This window comes from Agelaius phoeniceus, assembly GCF_051311805.1.
Source record: "Agelaius phoeniceus isolate bAgePho1 chromosome W unlocalized genomic scaffold, bAgePho1.hap1 SUPER_W_unloc_2, whole genome shotgun sequence".
In the NCBI taxonomy this organism is placed as follows: Eukaryota; Metazoa; Chordata; class Aves; order Passeriformes; family Icteridae; genus Agelaius; species Agelaius phoeniceus.
The window spans coordinates 5033651-5040291 of NW_027509867.1; the positions used below are offsets into that span (position 1 = coordinate 5033651).

The window sequence follows — 6641 nt, forward strand, 5'->3', positions numbered from 1 at the left end:
GGCCCCTGTGCCGTGGTGCCCACAGCAGCCTTGGGGCTCTGTGCCCCATGGCCTCCCTGCTGGGCAGCCTCTGCCAGCTCCTGCAGAGCCCGTGGCACCTGTGGGGCTGCACAGACAGCCCTGCCTCGGGCTCTGCCGGCCTCTGGGCCAGCAGAGAGGCAGCCAGGGCTGGCCATGGCCGGGAACAGGCCCTGAGCCCCGCAGGAGGATGGAGCTGGGCCACAGCCAAACTCAGCCCAGGCCAAAGCTGGGCTCAGCAGCCAGGGCTGCCAACACATGGGCACAGAGGCTGGCGCTGACAAATGTCCTGGGCCCCCTCCCTGCTCCGTCCATGCCACCAAGGGCACAGAGCAGCCTCCTCTCTGGCCCACTTGCCTGTTTGCAATGCCTTGCACAGGCGCTGGCTCTGCCCCACAAGGCCTGGCCTGAGTCCTGCCCCTGCACGCTCAGCCAGGCTGAGATGGACACTGATGGTTTCTGGGCCGGCTCTCGGAGCCCAGCCCAGCTCCCTGCAAGCTCTGCCAGCTGCCCTGAGCTCTGGGCAGCACCAAGGGCCTCTCTGAGCCCAGCCCAGCCCAGCCGGCTCTGGCCCCACAGCTCTGCTCAGGCCAGGCTGCTCTGGCCACTGGCCCCACGGCCTCAGCCCCTGCCAAGGCCACAGCAGCAGCTGCAGCTGCCACAGGACTCAGCCCCAGCCATGGGGGAAGGTGCTTGGCCAAGGCCAAAGGAGGCTCCCTGGCTGCCCTGCTCCCCTCGGCCTGAGGTGCTGAGAGCTCTGCAGCCCCTGCTGCCATCCCATCTGCCCGGGGTAGCACCAGAGCCCCGGCCTTGGGGCCCTCAAGAGCTGCTCCTGCTCCAGGCCCAGGGCCCATGCCAAAGCTGGGGCAGCAGCCACAAAGCTGTGCCCATTTCTGTTCATTGCTGCTCCCATGGGGATGGATCCTCAGCCACTTGGAGGTTGCTGATCAATTTTACTGCTCTGGAGACTTCTTCTTTCTTGAGCTCTTCCGTTCAGGAATTCAGTGAGAAGAGGTCATAAATATTTGTTCAGAATACCTGATCAAGAAAAGGCCCTGGGGAATATTTCAAGTTTTCAGTTCTTAATGTGGTTAATTAGATGACAGAAGTGTACTCAAAGTGAATATACAATAGTACAAAACAATGCTGAGAGTACAGTTTTGTTCTCTTAAGTTTTAGATTGATAGATTATAGATTGATCTCAGCAATTTCCAATTGATATTGATCTCCAGCAGCTTTTAATGCAGTTTGAACAGATATGAAAATCAAGACCCTTCATGTCTGACAATCAATCAGACTTTGTCCCCACCCCCTCCCAACCATTTCCCTCATGCAACCCCTGGCACTCCTATGGATCAGGAATGGTGTGGCCAGCAGGAGAGCAGGAGAAGGGCAGTGATTCTTCCCCTGTGCTCAGCACTGCTTGGGCAGCACCTCGAGTGCTGTGTCCAGTTCTGGGCCCCTAATTTAGGAAGGACATGGAGGGGCTGGAGTGTGTCCAGAGAAGGGAAACAAGGCTGGTCATGGGTCTGGAAGAAAGTCTTGTGAGGAGCAGTGGCTGAGGGAGCTGGGGTTTTTTATCCTGGATAAGAGGAGGCTCAGGGGAGGCCTCATCATTCTCCACAACTCCCTGACACGAGGGTGCTGCCAGGTGGGGTCAGGCTCTTTTCCCAGGGAACAGTGACAGGACAAGAGGACACAGCCTTCAGCTGCACCAGGGGATTTTTAGACTGGACATTAGAAAATATTCTCCACACAAAGGGTGGTAGGGCGTTGGAATGGGTTGCGAGGGTAGAAAGGTGAGTCACCGTCCCTGGAGGTTTTTAAGAAAAGACTGATTGCCATGGTCTGGGTGACAAGGTGGTGTTGGGTCCCAGGTTGGACTTGATGCTCTCCAAGGTCTTTTCCAGCCCAGTTGATTCTCTGATGATTGTGACACTGCAGGGCCCTGGGGAAGCAAGGGGCCATTGTGACACTGCGGGGCCTGGTGGCACCATGAGGACCATGGTGACACTGTGTATGACATGGCAGCACAGAGCCAAGGGGCCACGGTGACACTGTGGGGCTGGATGGAAGCAAGGAGTCCATGGTGACAGTCTGGGTCCTGCTGGAACCACAGAGGCCACTGTGACCCTACAGGGCTTTGTGGAACCACGGCACTATTGTGCCACTGTGGAACCAAGGAGACCCTTGGGAGAGCCTGGGGACAATGGAATCAAGGGGCCATTGCTGCATTGAAAGGACTCTGGGAACTGAGGGAACAATTGTGACATTGTGGTGCCCCACGGAACCAAGGGTCCCTGGTGACACTGCAGGAACTTATGTCACCAGGGCTCCATTGTGACACAGCAGCACCAAGGAATTCATTGTGGCACTCTAAGGCCCCATGGAACCACAGAGTGCAACTGTGACCCTGCAGGGCCTTGTGGAACCATGCAGAGCATTGAGACAGAGCAGGACCTGGTGTCATGATGGGGCCATTGTGACACTGCAGGGCCCAATGGAACCAAGGGGCCAGGGCTGCTCCTCAGGGACTCCTGGAATGAAGGAAACATGTTTGACATTGTGGTGGCCCTTGGGACCAAGAGGCCATGGTGACACAGTGGAACCAAGGAGAGCATTGCTGCACTGCCAGACCTCATGGAACCAAGGATCCATTGTGACACTGCAGGGCCTTGGGGGACCACGGTGCAATTGTGACACTGCAGGGCCCAAGGATCCAAGAGACTTTGTGACACCAAGGGGTCCCATGGAACCAAAGGGGCATTGTGACACTGGGAGGCCTCATGGAATCATGGAGACCATTGGAACACTCAGGAGCCTCCTGGAACCATGGTGACACCAAGTTGTCTGGGAGTGTGGATCTGCTGGAGGGTAGGAGGGCTCTGCACAGGGCCCTGGACAGGCTGGATCCAGGGCCCATATCCAACAAGGTGAAGTTTAACAAGTCCAAGTGCCGGGTCCTGCACTTTGGCCACAACAACCCCTGCAGCTCTACAGGCTGGGGACAGAGTGGCTGGAGAGCAGCCAGGCAGAAAGGGACCTGCAGGGACTGATGGACAGCAGGCTGGACATGAGGCAGCAGTGTGCCCAGGTGGCCAAGAAGGCCAATGGCTCCTGGCCTGGATCAGGACTGGTGTGGCCAGCAGGAGCAGGAGAGGGATTCTTCCACTGTGCGGGCACTGCTTTGGCAGCACCTCGAGTGCTGTGTTCAGTTTTGGACCACTCAATTTAGGAAGGACATGAAGAGGCTGGAGCGTGTCCAGAGAAGGGCAACAAGGCTGGGGAGGTGTCTGGAGCTCAACTCTTATGAGGAGCAGCAGAGGGAGCTGGGGTTGTTTATCCTGGAGAAGAGGAGGCTCAGGGGACAAAAGGCAGTGTCAGAGCACAGGTTGGACTTGATGCTCTCCAAGGTCTTTTCCAGCATTGCTGATTCTGGGATTCTCTGAAACCACCCTTGGAGCAGTTGCAGGATGAGCCCTGGGCCTCCTCTTCAGGAGCTCCAGCAGCCCAGGTCCCTCAGCTTCTCCTGGCAGCCCCAAAGCCCATCCTGTCAGTCCTGCAGAGCCTCTGCAGCTCCTCCTCATTGCCCAGAACAGGGAGCCCCAGAGCCAGACACAGCAGCCCAGATGTGCCCCCCTGGCCTGGGGTGCCTCTGGCAAGGGAGCAGCACCAGGCACTCCAGGAGCCTGCAGACAATTCCTGCAGCACTTGTAGGATGATCCTGCTGCCCAAGGGACGTTCCCATGGGGCCAAGTAAGGAACTGCAATGGGGAGTGGGGCCAGAGAGGAAAGGGCAAACAGGGATGGGCTGTTTGCAGGGGAGGGAAAAGGGGTGGGCAAGAGGAAGAAATTTGTAGCAGAAAGAGTAGAGAAAGCAAAGGGGAAGAAGAGGGCATGCTCAGGGCAGTTTGGGGGTGGCTGCCAGGCAGCCCTGGCTCTGAGCAACAGCGTCTGCAGTGGCACAGGAAACTCCCAGCTGATGGGAACAAACTTTCTGGCTGAGTGCAGAGGCCAGGACAAAGCTGAGTGGTTTCCCTGGTGTCCCCCAGGCCTTGCTGGCCCCAGGGGCTGATGGCATTTGTGCTCCCTCAGGTTCATGTCCCCACAGCAACAGCATGGGGGTGCTGGCCCTGCTGTGTGCAATGCAAACAGGGGCTGCTGAGGCAGTGCTGCCGTGTCTGTGCCTGCAAGGATGGGGCACCTGTGTGAGCTGGGGGAGAGGCCAGGGCTGCAGAGGGGGGATGTTGTTGGCAGCTGCATGAGGACGCTCTGGGACGCTGCCCTGGGCTGTGCAGCGCACTGGGCATGGATCAGCCCCTGCTCTGCTGCTCCTTCCCGTCTGCCCCAGGGCCCTTGCAGAGCCCCAGCCATGCTGTTTGCCCCCAGCCTGCCCACGGCCAGCCTGGGGCTGCTGACGGGGGTTTCTGTGCTGAGCATTGGCCTGGCCGTGTTCTTGAGAGAGCCTGGGCAAGGAGCCTGGAGCCCCCAGGGCCTGGCCTGAGGCGTCAGCGCTGCCCCAGCAGTGCCCATGGCCTGGCCCTGCTGCAGCCCCGGCACTGCCACCCCCAGGGCTGTGCCCGGCCCCGAGAGCACTCAGGCCCTGCAGCAACACCAGGGCCACCAGGGCAGCGGGGCAGGGCCACGGCAGCAGCACTGGCAACACCAAGTGCTGCTGCTGCTGCTGCTGCTGGGCACCGCTGCTGGGCCAGCACTGATCTGCCCCAGCTCTGCACACAGACATTGCTGCTGCAGCTCCAGAGAAGGCAACAAAAGGGCATCTCTGCAGAAAACTCTGCTGGGAGATCCTTTAGTTCCTTTAAAGCCACCAAGAGTTCAGCCCCTCACTGACACAATCTGTGGCCAAGGGAATGGGGAGAGAATCAAAACAAGAAATGGCACAAACAATGACCTTTATTTGTGAACAATATTGAAAAAACTAAATCAAAGAAAAAAAATCTCCACTGGAAAACCAAAAAGAAGTATTAAAGATGACTTTTATTACAAGTGATTTTTAGAAATTGGCCAGCAGTTTAATATTTCTGAAACCATCCAGTCATCAGTCTCCACACTGCAGCCTTGAGCTCCTGGTTTCTCAGGCTGTAGATGAGGGGGTTCAGGGCTGGAGGCACCACTGAGTACAGAACTGGCAGGGCCAGATCCAGGGATGGGGAGGACATGGAGGGGGGCTTCAAGTGAGCAAATACAGCAGTGCTGACAAACAGAGAGAGCACGGCCAGGTGAGGGAGGCAGGTGGAAAAGGCTTTGTGCCGTCACTGCTCAGAGGGGATCCTCAGCACAGCCCTGAAGATCTGCACATAGGAGAAAACAATGAACACAAAACATCCGAGTCCTAAACACACACTTACAGCCATAAGCCTGATTTCCCTGAGATAGGATTTGGAGCATGAGAGCTTGAGGATCTGTGGGATTTCACAGAAGAACTGGCCCAGGGTATTGCCATGGCACAGGGGCAGGGAAAATGTATTGGCCGTGTGCAGCAGTGAATAGAGAAAGGCACTGGCCCAGGCAGCTGCTGCCATGTGGGCACAAGCTCTGCTGCCCAGGAGGGTCCCGTAGTGCAGGGGTTTGCAGATGGACACGTAGCGGTCGTAGCACATGATGGTCAGCAGGGAAAATTCTGCTGAGATGAAGAACAGAAAGAAAAAGAGCTGTGCAGCACATGCAGTGTAGGAGATGTTGCTGGTGTCCCAGAGGGAATTGTGCATGGCTTTGGGGACAGTGGTGCAGATGAAGCCCAGGTCAGCAAGGGCCAGGTTGAGCAGGAAGAAGAACATGGGCGTGTGCAGGTGGTGGCCGCAGGCTACGGCGCTGATGATGAGGCCATTGCCCAGGAGGGCAGCCAGGGAGATGCCCAGCAAGAGGCAGAAGTGCAGGAGCTGCAGCTGCCGCGTGTCTGCCAATGCCAGCAGCAGGAAGTGCCTGATGGAGCTGCTGTTGGACATTTGCTGGGGCTGCACATAGGGATCTGTAAAAAAGGTAATCATGGAATAGTTGAGTTTGGAGAGGACTTGAAGTATCCCAGCACAGCCTGGGGGCAATTTCCCCCCACTGCCTGCCCAGGGCTCTGCTGCCTGGAGCTGTCCCTGCCAGCAGCTGCTTCCCTGTGCCCAGGGCTGGGCCCTGCCAGTGCTGCCAGAGCCCAGCCCAGCCCTGGGGGCTCAGCTCTGCCCTGCAGAGCCCTCCCAGCTCAGGCACTGCCCAGGGGCAGCTCTGGCTCTGCAGGCTCTGATGGCAATGTCAGAGGAACCCTGAGGAGGCTGGAAAAGCGACACTGATGCTGCCTCAAAGGACTGATTTCTTTCACTGCATGGTTTATTCAGATCTCAGATAATTTATTATCTTTTCTCAGCCTTACCTGAGGGATGAATATCTATGTACAATTTCCCGTCCAGGCAACACAGAGAAGTAGAATGAAAAGCAGGATTTCCCCTTTTATGCAGCTCCTTCCTTGCTGTGCTCCCTATATAATCTAAATTCTGCAGTTCAGTGCCATGCTGGGAGCAGTCCTGAACAATGCTGCATCCTCCCCACACAAGGAGAACACTCCCAAGCCTCACCAGCTGTCTCCTCCCAGCCAGATCTTGTCCCCCAGTGCTGGG

General features: G+C 57.3%; 1 pseudogene; it reads right to left on the reverse strand.

The window, feature by feature from the left end:
* Positions 1-5051: 5051 nt before the first annotated feature.
* LOC143692676 (olfactory receptor 14I1-like) lies at positions 5052-5984 on the reverse strand (annotated as a pseudogene).
* Positions 5985-6641: the final 657 nt, after the last annotated feature.